At 28.0% G+C, this 12,536-nt stretch overlaps 1 long non-coding RNA gene across 2 annotated transcripts; it reads right to left on the reverse strand.

Moving 5' to 3' along the window:
* Positions 1-11,285: 11,285 nt before the first annotated feature.
* Positions 11,286-12,253, reverse strand: LOC112277358 (uncharacterized). Of its 2 annotated transcripts, XR_012216790.2 has the most exons (3): positions 12,204-12,253; positions 12,014-12,077; positions 11,286-11,791 (listed from the first exon to the last, which is right to left on the reverse strand). It is a non-coding gene; the product is annotated as an uncharacterized LOC112277358 (long non-coding RNA). The 2 variants fall into 2 exon arrangements; XR_016500964.1 differs by lacking the exon at positions 12,204-12,253 and having other exon boundaries at positions 12,014-12,183.
* Positions 12,254-12,536: the final 283 nt, after the last annotated feature.

Genomic DNA, 12,536 nt, shown 5'->3' on the forward strand with positions numbered 1-12,536 from the left:
TAAAAAATAGCAACTAAACACATAATTTTTAATTGCTTATATGTTTTTAAATTTTTGTATAAAAATAATTAAATAATTAATTAAATAAAAATAATAGAAAAATAAACTTTTAAATTCTCATATTATTTTTTATCTTAATTGATAATTTAATTATAAAAAAAATAATAAATATATATATATATATATGTTTTATATTTTTTTTTTATAAAATCCAAGTATCAAAACTTGGATTAATCAAGCTCAATACTTTCTTTCTCTCAATTAAGTGGGAATATTGAAAAATTCAAGACTTGTCAAATTTTTTGGTTTAGATGAATAAGAATTAGAAACATTCATCTACAAGGATATAATTTAATGATAGATTCCAATCACCCACTTTCTTGAAAAGTCCAAATAAAATAAGCTATCAATTCATATATATACTTTTATTACATGGAAGGTTTTTAAAATAAAATATAAATTGAATGTATGTACATATATGAGAAGTTTTTAAAGCCACATCCAAAATTTGTTAAAGCCACATTTTGTTTTGCCATCTTATAAATGATTCCATCCAACTTCCATCTCATGTTCCTTGTTCTTTTATTTCTAGCGTCTCTTCCTTCCATCCCTCATTTCTAAGACCTTCATTCTCACAGATATATATTTACTATAATTATTATTTAGATAATATGCATAGGTAAAAATAGATAAAAATAGATTAATTTCTTAATATCTTATAAGAAAGCTTTTTAGAAGTTTTATAGATGCTACTTTGACTTTACATGTATTTATGGTTGATTAGTAGGTTAGAAACTTGATCAAATTTGACAAAAAATTTAATAATTAGAAACATATAAATTATCAAAATTTATTTAAAAGAATTTTTATAAATAAAATATGATTTTAAATTTTATATTAATTTTATATTAATTTTATTTTAATTTATCAATATTTTTTATTCTTTTATTTTTAATTTATCTATTACAAATATACATATTTATTCTAATATTTACCTATATGATTAAATAGAAGTATGTAAAAGTAGGTTTATTTCATAATACCTTCTAAAAAAACTTTCTAAAAGCTTCATAGATGCTGCTTTGACTTTATATATGTTTGTAATTGATTGATAGATTAGAAACTTGGTCAACTAGTTAATGATGTGTTGGCAGCTTATAGAAAAAGTTAATTATGTGGCCCACATATATAAAACTTGTCTTGCAAGTTAAGATATGTGTCTTGTAAAGTCAACATATTTTGAAGGTCCTATAAGTTTCTGCCATGTAGTTCCTAGTTAAGAGTATATATAGAAGCAAAAGTAAAGCCTTCTTCACTCATGTCAACGCCTTTCTAGTCTTTTGTCTTGTTTCAAGACTTTCTAGTATTTTTATCTTTGAAAATAACAATTCTAATTTAATACTATATCATATTTAAATGACTTTCTAGTTCTTTTGAGTGACACAAGAGTGTATTGAGGATTTCTTTCTTTGAGCTTCATGTCCTTGATAGTTTGACAAGAATGCTAATTCATTGTTCTTGTCTTGTTTTAGAAGTGAGTGGATTATCCTACTTCTATTGTTGTATTTTGAAGGGTGTGGATTTTCCACCTTTGAACAAATTGTTTAGTTTTTTTAACATTGATATCTTCTTTAAAGAAAGCAGATTATCTTTTTTTGTGGAAATTTTTATTTGATATTAAAAATTATGGATTATCTTCTTCTAATTTGACTTTTAGATTTATTAAGTTATTTGAAAGAAAAAAAAACATCATGGATGCTACACTTGGTAGAAATGAAAATAGATTTGTAACTATTGCCGATCTTCAAAAACTTGTTAATACTCTTAGGATAGAAATTTTACACATCATAAGTACCAACCATAGAAATACTAATCTTATACCTATAAAAGAAGTTCAGAATCTACATGAAGAAGTTGTATAGTTGAAGGAAGAAAATAAATCAACTTCACAACTAAATCCAAGAAGTTTTAATTCTATAAGTACAACAAGGACAAGAATTACTATGCTTGAGAAGTTTAATGGAATAAGATAAATTTTTTGAGGATTTTTACAACAAATCAAGTTCTATTTAAGGTTGCATGTCTTCTAATACCTTGATGGATTTACTCGAGTTAGATTTATAGATGTACAGCTATCTGAAAGTGCTCTCTTTTAATTTGCACCTTTAATGAAAAAAGATTCATGACTCTTTTATAATTTGAATTCATTTTTAGAAGTGTTTATGGCCACATTTGAAAAAGATCAAGTAATTACTTATAGAAAGAGTAGCAGAAACTAAGCTTTTATCTTTACAACAAAAATTATAATTAACCACTATAAATGCTACTGAATTCCAAAACCTTACTTGCAATGTGGATTGGAAAAAAAAAAAACTCTCATCAATCAATTTCAATATGGATTGAAGTATAATGTCAAAAGCAAAATCTTTAGGACAATTTATTGCTTAAGCCTTTCTATGAAATAATTGATTATTTGAAAGGCATAAAAGACAAAGACTTGATTGAAGATGAACAAGCCAAATAATAATGGCAGCTTCCAAGTTTTTAGAAACTTATTTATTAAGACTGAAACTAATATAAATTGATACAATGTAATTAAAATGTCTCATTCAGCAAGAAAAGACTCGATGTTATTAAGAGGGTTTATGCTTATAGTATGGAAAAGCTAATTAAATTGCTCAACATTATTCAAAAAACCAACGCAATTACAAAATAAGAAGATTGATTGTTAAAGAAGATAATGTATCAAAAAAAAAGTTTTTCTAGCTACAATAAGGATAATGAGGCTCGAATCATGTGCAACACCTAATAAAGATTCTATTCTCTCCTCACATTACTTACCTTGTTTTATAATAGATATTTATTTAGGACCTAAAAATCGCAAAGTCTTTATATTATTAGATTTAGGAGCCTCAACTTGTTTTAAAGACAAAGATTTTATTAAGAAACAAGAAATATTTTTAGTCAAAAAAACTAAACGTGTACATGTAGAAGTCATAGACAATTGTTTATTGTCTTTTAAAGATATTACTTATGAAACTATTTATTTAGATGTAGCAGTTAAAGATCATAATAGTATAATAATATTTAATATAATAATATTTCTTTCTAATCCAATTATTTAGGATTATTGTGGTTAGGAAAATATAATCCTTAGATAGATTGGATTTCTTGTAATCTTAACTTTTCTTGTAGTTTAATCCAAAATTTTGATAGTGAAGTAGAAATAGATAAGTTAAGTACATCCAAACTAGTATTCATATATGCAAGAGCTTTTATGCATGCAATAAAAGAAAGGCCATCTTTTGTTATATATGCCATACCTATTTTTGATGGTGGAAAGATGTCAAGTAGTATTCCTAACAAGAATGAAGATTTTCAAGTCATTTTTTTAAAAAAATATATAACTATTTTTCCAAAGCATTGATCTTATAATTGTTCAATTGATCTACAAGAAGGAGCTCAACCACCATTTAGATTGATCTATAGCTTATTGAAAAATGAGTTGGCTATATTGAAGGAATACATTGATGAGAATTTGACTAAGAATTTTATATGGCACTTGAAGTCTCCAACAAGAGCTCATATCTTATTTATAAAGAAAAAAGATGGATCTCTATAGATGTGTATAGACTACCAAGGACTTAATGAGATCACTATCAAGGACTTAACGAGATGACTATCAAGAATAGGTATCCCGTACTTTTGATTTCAAAACTTCTTGATCAATTCAATTAAACAAAGTTCTTTACAAAAATAGATCTATGAAGAGCATACAACTTGATCCGCATTAAAAAAAGAGATGAATAGAAGACTACTTTTTGAACTAAGTATGGACATTTCAAATATAATTTCATGCTTTTTGGACTCACAAATGCACCAATTGCTTTTTAATATCTCATGAATGATGTCTTTTGTGAGTTTTTTGATGATTTTATTATCTATTATTTAGATGACATTCTAATCAATTCTAAAAAAATAAAAAAATATAAACTTCATATTTTTTGTATATAACAAAAATTTAGAGATGCAAGATTATATATAAAGATAAAAAAGTGTGTATTCCATATTACTTAGGTTGATTTTTTAGGCCACATTATTTCCAACGAAGGATTAATGATAGATCTTAAGAAGGTCCAAACTATCATAGATTAGAAGGTTCCAAAAATAATAAAAAAATGTATAATATTTTTTGAGATTTGCTAATTATTATCAAATTTTCATTAAGAACTTTTTTCAAGTTGTAGTTTTTCTTATATATTTGATATGTAAAGACAAAATTGAGTGAAATAAAGAAGTAGAAATATCTTTTGAAGCCTTAAAAATAGTATTTATTTTTGCACCAATTTTATATTATGTTAATTTTTTTAAGGTATTTTTTTTATAAAAATAGATAAATTAAACTTTACTATGGATGTTGTTTTATTACAAATAGGAGCAATTGATAAGCTCCACTAGGTTGTTTTTTATTCTAAGAAATTTTTAGCAACTGAGATTAACTATGAGATCTACAACAAAGAACTTCTTATAATTATAGATTCATTTCAAAAATGACATCATTATTTAGAAGGCGCTTTTAATCTAATTATTGTATATATGGATTACAAGAATCTCAAGTATTTCATATTGATACATGTTTTGAATTGTTGCCATGCCTATTAGAATATATCTTTATTGAAATTTGATTTCAAGATCTCATATAGATCCAAAAAATAATAAGATTTATTAGATTCATTTTCTAGACATTCTTATCTTGTACCAAAAAAAAGAAATTTAGTTTTTGATCAACAAAGAATATTTCTCTTAAAGCAAAAGTATTTTCATCTTCAAGTAATAAAATCAATATTGACCATTAATTCAATCTTTGTCAAGTAAATTCAATCAAATATATCTTTTGATCTTTTTATTTATGATATCAAAAATAATTCTTTTAAAAGTCATAATACTTTCAAATTTAAGTTTAAAAATAATCTAATTTACTTTGAAAGACGATTATACATTTTAGAAGGCAAAGTACGATTATGTATTCTTCAAGCTTGTCATGACTTTCCAGTAGTTGGACATTTTGGATACAATAAGACTTTGGAGCTAATATTGAGAGAATTTTGAGTGGCTTCAAATATAAAAGGTAGTCAAAGACTTTTTACAATTACATGATATTTGTTCAAGATCCAAAACTCCTCGTTATTGAACTTATAGACTTATTCAACCATTATCTATTTCGAAAAAACCATGGTCTTTTATTTTTATAGATTTTATCATTGATCTTCTAATCTCAAATTTTTATGATTCTATATTTGTGATAGTAGATCGTTTTATCGAGATGGCATATTTTGTGCTATGTTTAAAATCTATCATAGGTGAAGAAATGGCTAAGTTTTTTTTTGACAATATCTATTATTATTATGGATTGTCTAAAGATATTATATCAAATAGGAAGACTCAACTTATAAGAAGATTTTAGAAAATTATTTTGAAGATATTAAAAATGGATATAAAGCTCTCTTTGGCTTTTCATCTTAAAATTGATTGGCAAATAAAATGGCATCGTATTGTAACACAACTATGAAATAAAAATATAATCAAAAATAAATTTCTAATTAATATCTAATTATTTTGGTTAAATAATAATTTGAGATATTTAAACATGGCTTTTATAAAAGCCTCTTAGTTTATTTTCTTATCTTAATAGTTAGCAGCTTAAAGATTGGTTAGTAATTTTACCTTGTAGGTTGTAGAGACTCTTTTACCACCTTAGAAAGACCACAAATTAATAAAATTAGATTAAAAGAGATAAACAATTAGCATGGTTGATACTAGGATTAAGTTGAGAATAATGTTGGACTAAAAAATCCCTAAGATAAGTTAAATTGATACTTGGGGGTCGACCATTATTATATAGCATGGTTTTCTATCTGGAAATAAACTAGGTACCTAGCTGTAGAAAGTTTAGTTTTAACTTATTGGTCAAGCTCCAATAAATTATTTAAGCTTTAAAGTAGAAGACAAATAAATATTACAATATCAAAAAGATATTGTACTAGTAAAACCTTTTATATTTAAGAAGGTTTCTACATAAGACTTTCTAAAATATCTAGGAATTTCCTAACATTCTTGGTTATATCAAATCATAACTAATCATTTGCTAGTAAGTTAGATTTTCAATAATTCCAAAGAAAATCCATAGTTTCCTCTCAAAAACTCATCTTTATATCAAAATTTAACCATATTTCTATATATCCATCTTCAACATATATATAAAGTCTTGAATTCCAAAAAATCCCTTTACTTTGTATAAAATGCTCAAATTATAATAAAACCCCTTTAAAACATATTTTTTCCGCAAAGATTTTTTTCTTCCCAAACTTTAGAAATTCATGTCTCTTGATTAAATTTTTTAGTTTTTGTCAAATTTTAAAATAATATAGGATTTATTCTTAAGTATTACTATAAAAAATTTCAATTGTAAATTTGTTATCGATCGTCTAGCATCTTAAAAACCCTAGAAGGTGCTTCAAATCCTAATTCACAAGTACTTGAGTACTATTTTCTTCATATCTCACAAACTCAAAATTTAAATACCACAAAATTCATATATAAAGTTTACTAACATGATTACACACATTCTTAGAAATTTTGAGCCAAAATCTTGTCAAATTGCTCAAGATATAGCTCAAAACACAATCACTAATGAATTAGGTCACTTACTACTTTTAGATTTGTAAGCACTAATTTCAACCTCCAATATCTCCTTCATTCCTACTTAGAATCCATCAAATAGTATGCTAAAACTATAGTCAAAAAAGTACTCTCTTCAATTCTAATAATTGATCCTTTGTTGCTTTCTGTACGCATGTATTATATCCAAAAGAGTGAAAGTATGTACAAAATTGATACCTCGACTTTGAGTGCCTACATCTCTTTCATAAAAATTCTAATTGATTCAAAATTTCCACCAAAATCATAGCCAAAAACTTGAACTTACTGATCTTAGATTCCAAAAGCTTGAATCTCCTGAAAGTGTAACCCTAATTCCTAATATGGCCTTAGGCAGCCTCGTTAAAGTCCCTTGGTCATGATTTTTGACCAATAGGAATGGAGATTTATATCATCCATGTCCATTCATTAATACAAGTGTCCTAACTACCTTTTTTGCTACCAAAATTTCTCTCTAATTCTTTTCTTTACAAGATTTATAAAATATATATTTTAAACATCATATAAAAGAAACAAAATAAGACTTTAAGAATCACTAATATCTAACAAAGGTGACTCTAAATATTTAAAATTTACTACTAATAAGATCAACTTCAAAGTCACTATCAAAAGAAAATAAAGTTATATAAATTCTAATAGAAGTCTTTTTTAAACAATCTCTTTTTGAGGTAGTAATCTATCCACATCCTATAATCAAAAAAATCCACTAAAATGGCTTTTACTATGTTGAATAGTATATTTTATATTAAATATATAAACACATTATTTTCACATGGTAGCCAAACCACAACATGACACCGTTTGTAAGACAAGGTCAAAATCAGACCTCTAGCCACTAAAACAATGACTTAGGGCAAAATAGGGAGGTATTTGAAGATCGATGATTAGTTTTGTAGAACTAGCTTAAAGCTTATTCTGAAGACATAAGGCTTATTTTTGTAGGATTTTTTTGGACTTTGTAATTATTGTTCAAAGACTCAGTTTGTATTGGTAATTTGGAATTTATGCAATACAATTAAGGCTAGTATTCTTGGCTATTTTATGCAATTGGTGTCACATCTATGATTCAAAATTTGATAGAGCTTGATTAATTAGGTGTGCTAAGTGAATGTAAAATTTTGTAATAATCTAATGATGTAATTAAGAGATATTTGGATTTTGGTACAAAAAGATATCGAAAGTTGGCAGTTTGAGATTGGATAGGATTTCTATATTATATTAAGATCTATTAGTGGGATCAAAGTACAATTTGACATGGTATTAAAGGACTTAAAGATCAAGGTACATACCAATTTTGAGTTGAAGTTAACATTTGGAGAAGGAGAAATCATTGCTAGAACATTTTGCATCAACTTTCAAGTTGGCGGCTAAGTAATATTAGTGTGGTTTTTGGGCATTTTTTCATGATCTACAAGTTGGATTGAGATGAATTCTTTTTAAGCATATAAAAGACTTATAGTGGCATTTGTATGCATAATTTTGCTCCAAATAGATGGTTAGATTAGGAGCTATAGCTCACTAAAGCTTGCTAATTATGATTTAGTCTTACAAAGAAAATTCAAAATTACATAATTATGAAAGTAATAAGATAATTTTTATTTATATATTATTAAAATTATTAAAAAATTTTATTTTGGAGTATTTTATAATGAATTTAAGCACTTTTGAATTAATATTAAAATTACATTATTTTTATAAAGATTTTTGGATACTTATCAAACATAATCCCACCTTCTACAGCCAGTTGCTTGGTGCATATTCAAATAGGATGACACATAATATAATAACAAGTGAATGAAGTTCTAGAGTAGTATTTGAGATGTACCATCAATTATCATCAAGATGATTGAACAATTTTTTTAGCATTGGCAAAGTTTGTATACAATAATTTAATATATTCTTCTATACAACAATCATCTTTTTTTGTTAATTATGGTTATCATCTACAACTTGATAACTTTGACTTTTTCAAAGTTGATAATGTTATGGCAAAAAATTTGGCAAATTGTTTATAAAAACTACATACAACAATAAAGGCATAATTAAAAGAAGTTAAAAAATAACAAAAAATCAATGTGGATGTCTATTGTAAGAAACAACCAAAATTTAATGTAGATGACAAGGTATGGCTATTTTGTCACAATATCAAAACTACTTATCTTTGTGAAAAGTTGAACTATTATAGGCTTGGAACTTTTTTTATTTCAAAATAAATCAATCTTGTTTTTTATCAATTAATTCTACTAGAGTCTATGAAGATCTATCCTGTATTTCATGTGTTTCTTCTTGAGTCATATAAGACATTGAATATCTTGAGAAGAAGTCAAATGCTACATCCTCTTATACAAATGGATAATAATCAAGAGTTCAAAGTAGAAGAAGTCTTAAATTAAAGGCAATGCCAAAATAGGTTAGAATATCTTATTCATTGGCATGGATATGATATTAATGAATGTACATAGAAGCTAGTAAAGAATCTTATAAATGAAATAAAAAAAGTTGAGGTTTTTCATCAATAACATCAATCAAAATCAAAATAAAGAATAGCAAATCTTTGTTATAAAAGAAATAAGATCTAGAAAAGATAGCATTCTATCTTCTACTCTTGTTTGGTACTTTTATGCATTTGTGACACTAAAAAGATGGAAAATCGACAACTAGCACATTCAACTCAAGAGCTATGACTTACTGATTTATTACAAAAAATATTATAATTTTCACAACCTTCAAGATGATATAATCAAGATGAAGATCCTTAAAAATGACATGTTATTTTTCAAATAGATAGCAAGATATAATGTGCTTGTTATTTCGACATTAGAAGAGACTTTCAATGTTTGGTGATTTTATTAGAAGTTAGAACAACTCTTAATGGTGTTTCAAATGTTTTATTTGAAGGAATTTATAAAGGCCTCAATAATGATCAAATAACAAAGTAATCTTTCTGCCTTAATATGAGACATTATTTATGGCTGAGATGACCTATTAACCACCTTTGAAGAGAACAAAGATCAGAATATGTGGCAAATACAATTTGTTGCATCTTAGATTTTCTCAACATATGATAACTGCTCCTTGTGGAACTTGTCTCTAGAAGGGAGGAGTAATGTCACAAACATACATATTTATTTTAATATTTATCTATATGATTAAGTAGAAGTAAGTAAAAGTAGGTTTATTTCATAATACCTTCTAGAGAAGCTTCCTAAAAGCTTCATAGATGTTGCTTTGATTTTACATATGTTTGTAGTTGATTGATAGGTTAGAAATTTGGTCAATAAGTTAAATACGTGTTGATAGCTTGCAAAATAAGCTAATTATGTGGCATACATATAAAAAACTTGTTTTGTAAGTTAAGATACATATCTTAGAAAGTCAATATGTTTTTGAAGGCCCTATAAGACACCGCCATATAGCTCCTAGTTAAGAATATATATAGAGATAAGAGTGAAGCCTTCTTTACTCTTGACAATACTTTTTGAGTCGTTAATCTTATTTTAAGACTTTTTCGTCTTCTTATCTTAGACAATAGTCATTCTAGTTTAATACTATATCATCTTTGAGTAACTTTCTAGTTCTTTTGAGTGACATAAGAATGTATTGAGGATTTCTTTCTTTGAGCTTCATATCCTTGATATTGCCATTATTTAAATTAAATATCATCGTTTCAAAAAATTATATATTTCTTTTATTTCAAAAATATAATAGATAATTTTATAATAGTATTTTTGAAACTAATTAAAGAACTAATAAAAGAGCTTAAAATATATTTTTTGATTTTATCTAATCTAAAGACTAGGAACTGAGAAAGGATCAAAATAAGAGACAAAAGATCTAGAACAAAGATGGAATTGATAGATAAAGAACCTAAAAATATGGGATAGAAATGAAAGATGGACAAAATTGATCTTAAGATGGTAAATGGAATATGGTTTAATAACTCTCTTTCTATCTCTTTTTCTCTTTTTATGATTATAAATAATCAAAAATATAATTTTTAAAATTATCTATATTAAGAAATATTCATTTAAAAAATAAAAAACTATAAAATGAATATCAAGTTAATATCACTAAATAGATTATTTTAGAGTTTATATTTTTAATTATTCACTAAATAGACATTACCTTAAATTGCTCCTTATACATTAAAAAGTAAATATTATCCATTTCATCAATGCATGTATGTATTGTATATTCTTACTAATTATATAAGTACAAATTTGTGAAATCAAGTAAGAACAACTTGTGTATTCAAAAAACTATAAAAGAGGATTTTCAAATATGCAACTTTTGTGAAACCAAATAAATTAAGATTTAGCACTTGATATTTTTAGGACGATTTTAAATATTATATCTAAAATATCACCATTCAAATTTTGTTACTTCCTAATATTTTTGATGGTGTGGTACTGTGTCAAAGAGGGAAGAGAGCTAAGGTAAATGATACAATTTTTGATATTTGACCCACCCTTATTTTGATAGTTTGAAATATCACTGGATACTTTGAGCAAAAAATCATGGAAGAAATATCACCTAAAAAAGGCCATGTTTGAAACCCGCTAATAGAATGATTCAAGGAAAAACTGAACTTAGCTTTTATACATTTACTTCAAAAGTACATCTTATTCATGAATGCAACACTGATTGCTGCGATTTGTAGTCTCCATGCATTCAATGCATTCGAGCCACTATGTATACTGGAAGAGTGAATCTGGCGGAATGCCATCACCATCCGAAGCTTGGAAACCGCACGGTCGTGCCGACCTTGTGCAAGCGCTTGTACAATGTGTACACAAACACGTGAGCCGACAACTGCATGGAAGAATTGTATCTACAAATGACAACTACATGGAAGAACTGTATCTACAAATGAACACATCCAACGACGGTGCCATGAACCAGCACCGACAGCAGCAAGCAATGGGCTTCAACCAGTCTCAAACATGAGACTTTCATTCTTTCCTTCTCGGTCTCCACCCAAGGAGTGGCGCGCCTCCGCCGCCCACCGCTTTTCACATGTTCATCGTCATCGTTTCTGACCACCGCCTCCCACGGATTCGGCGCATACCCCGTCCTGCACACACGCAACGAATCAGCAGTGAAGCAGTTATCACTCACTCCAGGACCTGCGGCTCTGCTCAGCGCTACTGTGCGCGGCGAGTTGCCGAAGGTGGTTGCCAAGCTCCAGAATCCTGGGTAGACCACGCTCGCTCATGCCTCACACATCCATTTCATGACCTTACAGCTGCAAATCCCAAGAATTGCATGATAGCGAGCGTGATAACCCATGGCTTACTCGTAGTGTTGGATCCCGGCTGGGACGAGGAGGTCCGACCCAAGCGCATCTTCGGTGCCGTGGTCTGCGTTCACCATGCCACAGAAGAGGTAACCTGTCAGGGATTTGTTGTTTGGTGATGCAAGCTGTATCTGGCATCCTGTCAACTAGATATTTCAAAACCAAAAACCGAGCCCCCACACGTACTCACCCTATCCGGTAGTTCTCCTTGTTCCACAGGAAACGGAGGTTTCGGTCTGGTGGGGTAATCGAAAAACTGCAAACGGACATGGTGAAGGTGAGTAGCAAACTTGAAGGATCGTGTCAGGAACTGCTGACCTGATTCAGAAGAGCAAAAACATAAGATTGTCACTATAACGATACTCTAATTCACGGTCCAATTCTCATTGTGGATTCACATTGAAACAACTCCACTCACATCATTGAGGTCAGTCATGGTGAATCAAATAGCTCCCTGGGAGGAACAGAAGTTTCACTTCGGAGCAGGCCTCGGTCGATCGTCCAGCTTCACAAAGGACTCACA

This window comes from Physcomitrium patens, chromosome 25 (genome assembly GCF_059467195.1).
Source record: "Physcomitrium patens ecotype Gransden chromosome 25, ASM5946719v1, whole genome shotgun sequence".
Classification (NCBI taxonomy): Eukaryota; Viridiplantae; Streptophyta; class Bryopsida; order Funariales; family Funariaceae; genus Physcomitrium; species Physcomitrium patens.